At 41.2% G+C, this 3,890-nt stretch overlaps 1 protein-coding gene across 7 annotated transcripts in view; it reads right to left on the minus strand.

The window, feature by feature from the left end:
• zgc:110626 (uncharacterized protein LOC550588 homolog) overlaps window positions 1-3,890 on the minus strand; it is a 42,498-nt gene that overhangs the window by 12,415 nt on the left and 26,193 nt on the right. The gene's annotated exons all lie outside the window — the stretch shown is intronic.

Genomic DNA, 3,890 nt, shown 5'->3' on the forward strand with positions numbered 1-3,890 from the left:
TATTCTCAGTCCAGCAGTGACAGTGAGGTGTTTAAAAACTCCATCAGGATTGCTGTGTCTTATCCACTCATACCAGCACAACACACACTAACACACCACCAGCACGTCAGTGTCACTGCAGTGCTAAGAATGATCCACCACCTAAATAATACCTGATCTGTAGTGGTCCTGACTATTGAAAAACAGGATCAAAGCAGGCTATAAAGGTATGTAGAGAAATAGATGGACTACAGTCAGTAATTGTAGAACCACAAAGTGCTTCTATATGGTAAGTGGAGCTGATAAAATGGACAGTGAGTGTAGAAACAAGGAGGTGGTTTTAATGTTATGGCTGATCAGTGTATAATTCAAGCATTGTTTCTGCCCATAATTGCATATTGAAGGCTAATAATGCCCCTATTTGGCCACTGACTTAAATTTTATCATTTAAAATAAATCTATACCTTATTCATCCCATTAAGTACTACAAGCTTTACTGCTTAAAGAATGGTCCAACAACACAGCACAAACCATTCAGAATTTTTGTGAGAGGATTCCAAGTAGGATTAGAGCTGTTCCGGATGAAAGGATTAGACAATCTTCTCATTAGCTTCAAGGAATTAATATTTTGGCACTTTTGTCCACCCCTATATCAGACACGTGATATACAGTAGACCCTTGAGTTACGAACGGTTTACCATATGAACACTTTGGGTTACGAACGATCTTTTTCAACTTAACGTACTAACAAATTTCGGATTACGAACCGAAATTCGCAAAACACGTGACGTCACGAACAAGTCTCTCTCTCTCTCTCTCTCTCTCTCTCTCTCTCTCTCTCTCTCTCTCTCTCTCTCTCTCTCTCTCTATATATATATATATATATATATATATATATATATATATATATATATATATATATATATATATATATATATATATATATATATATAACAGTGTATCACAAAAGTGAGTACACCCCTCACATTTCTGCAAATATTTTATTATATCTTTTCATGGGACAACACTATAGAAATAAAACTTGGATATAACTTAGAGTAGTCAGTGTACAACTTGTATAGCAGTGTAGATTTACTGTCTTCTGAAAATAACTCAACACACAGCCATTAATGTCTAAATAGCTGGCAACATAAGTGAGTACACCCCACAGTGAACATGTCCAAATTGTGCCCAAAGTGTCAATATTTTGTGTGACCACCATTATTATCCAGCACTGCCTTAACCCTCCTGGGCATGGAATTCACCAGAGCTGCACAGGTTGCTACTGGAATCCTCTTCCACTCCTCCATGATGACATCACGGAGCTGGTGGATGTTAGACACCTTGAACTCCTCCACCTTCCACTTGAGGATGCGCCACAGGTGCTCAATTGGGTTTAGTCCATCACCTTTACCTTCAGCTTCCTCAGCAAGGCAGTTGTCATCTTGGAGGTTGTGTTTGGGGTCGTTATCCTGTTGGAAAACTGCCATGAGGCCCAGTTTTCGAAGGGAGGGGATCATGCTCTGTTTCAGAATGTCACAGTACATGTTGGAATTCATGTTTCCCTCAATGAACTGCAGCTCCCCAGTGCCAGCAACACTCATGCAGCCCAAGACCATGATGCTACCACCACCATGCTTGACTGTAGGCAAGATACAGTTGTCTTGGTACTTCTCACCAGGGCGCCGCCACACATGCTGGACACCATCTGAGCCAAACAAGTTTATCTTGGTCTCGTCAGACCACAGGGCATTCCAGTAATCCATGTTCTTGGACTGCTTGTCTTCAGCAAACTGTTTGCGGGCTTTCTTGTGCGTCAGCTTCCTTCTGGGATGACGACCATGCAGACCGAGTTGATGCAGTGTGCGGCGTATGGTCTGAGCACTGACAGGCTGACTTCCCACGTGTTCAACCTCTGCAGCAATGCTGGCAGCACTCATGTGTCTATTTTTTAAAGCCAACCTCTGGATATGATGCCAAACACGTGGACTCAACTTCTTTGGTCGACCCTGGCGAAGCCTGTTCCGAGTGGAACCTGTCCTGGAAAACCGCTGTATGACCTTGGCCACCATGCTGTAGCTCAGTTTCAGGGTGTTAGCAATCTTCTTATAGCCCAGGCCATCTTTGTGGAGAGCAACAATTCTATTTCTCACATCCTCAGAGAGTTCTTTGCCATGAGGTGCCATGTTGAATATCCAGTGGCCAGTATGAGAGAATTGTACCCAAAACACCAAATTTAACAGCCCTGCTCCCCATTTACACCTGGGACCTTGACACATGACACCAGGGAGGGACAACGACACATTTGGGCACAATTTGGACATGTTCACTGTGGGGTGTACTCACTTATGTTGCCAGCTATTTAGACATTAATGGCTGTGTGTTGAGTTATTTTCAGAAGACAGTAAATCTACACTGCTATACAAGCTGCACACTGACTACTCTAAGTTATATCCAAGTTTCATGTCTATAGTGTTGTCCCATGAAAAGATATAATGAAATATTTGCAGAAATGTGAGGGGTGTACTCACTTTTGTGATACACTGTATATATATATATATATATATATATATATATATATATATACAGTATATATACAGTGATGGAACATTCAGACAGCGGACGGTGTTTTTTTTTATATTTTGTAAAATTCAATATTAAAATGTCCCCAGAGAAGGTGCAGAGGAAGTGCAGTTTTTTGTTGTTGTATAATTACTCCTGCCAGTAGCTGTCACTGTGCATCAGACAGAGGGGACAATGAGTGAGAGAGAAGAAGGAAGTTATTCTTTTGTGAAATTATACTTACAAAATACAATACTATTGAAATAAATAAAGAAATAATAGAGAAATATGAGAGTTATTGTTGTTTCTGGTAGATACATTTTATATAAAAAGAAGGAAATGTATTATGGTGTATAGTACAGTACACGTACTGTACTGAAATGTGGTGTGTGTTTTTATGTACAGTACAGTACTACTGTGTATTGTTGTTTATTATTGTTTATTACAGGAATGTCTATTCTATAATTTAGGATTTAAGGGAAAATATACTTGTATTTATAACAAAAAAGAGCATTTAAGACATTAGAGAGGTTAGGTAAGGGGTGGTTTGGGAGGTCTGGCACGGATTAATTCTATTTACATTATTTCTTATGGGAAAAATAGGTTTAACTATTGAACATTTTGACTTAAGAACAGCCCTTCGGGTCTACTGTATTTTACCGTATTAAAAGTTAACTTTTCGATTCGTTTTAAGGTCCTGAGTGTTCTGTCCTTCGGGGTTCGATTCTCACTATGTCACTGTCTGTGTAAAATGTAGTTGAGCTTGTAATGACAGGTACCCAAAACAGACACAGAGAGAACATGCGAAACTCCTAACAGGCAGTGACCATAAGTATTTGTTTGTTTATTAAGATTTTATTACACAAGGTTATATCAAACACAGTCATGGACAATTTAGCATCTCCAATTCACCTCACTTGCATGTCTTTGGACTGAGGGAGGAAACCGGAGCACCCGGAGTAAACCCACACGGACACAAGGAGAACATGCAAACTCCACACAGAAAGGACTCGGACCGCCCTACCTGGGGATCGAACCCAGGACCTTCTTGCTGTGAGGCGACAGTGCTACCCACTTAACCACCGTGCCGCCCGTGACCATAGGTAAGGTTCAAACCCAGGTCCCTGGGACTGTGTTGCTGCTGCATTCTATCTACAGAACATCAGCTTTTGACACCACGTGGAATACAGCACATTGAAAGGGCGTGACTGTGTATTCGCGATTCATTGGACGTGTGAAGAAAGGGGGCGTGGTGTGGCCAGAGGTCCACCCAATAGCAGGGAAACTTGCGAGAGTCGCTATGGTGACGGCGCCCTGCTTGAGTGTGTGACGGTTGACAGGTTGCGAGC

This window comes from Trichomycterus rosablanca, chromosome 21 (genome assembly GCF_030014385.1).
Source record: "Trichomycterus rosablanca isolate fTriRos1 chromosome 21, fTriRos1.hap1, whole genome shotgun sequence".
NCBI classification, from domain to species: Eukaryota; Metazoa; Chordata; class Actinopteri; order Siluriformes; family Trichomycteridae; genus Trichomycterus; species Trichomycterus rosablanca.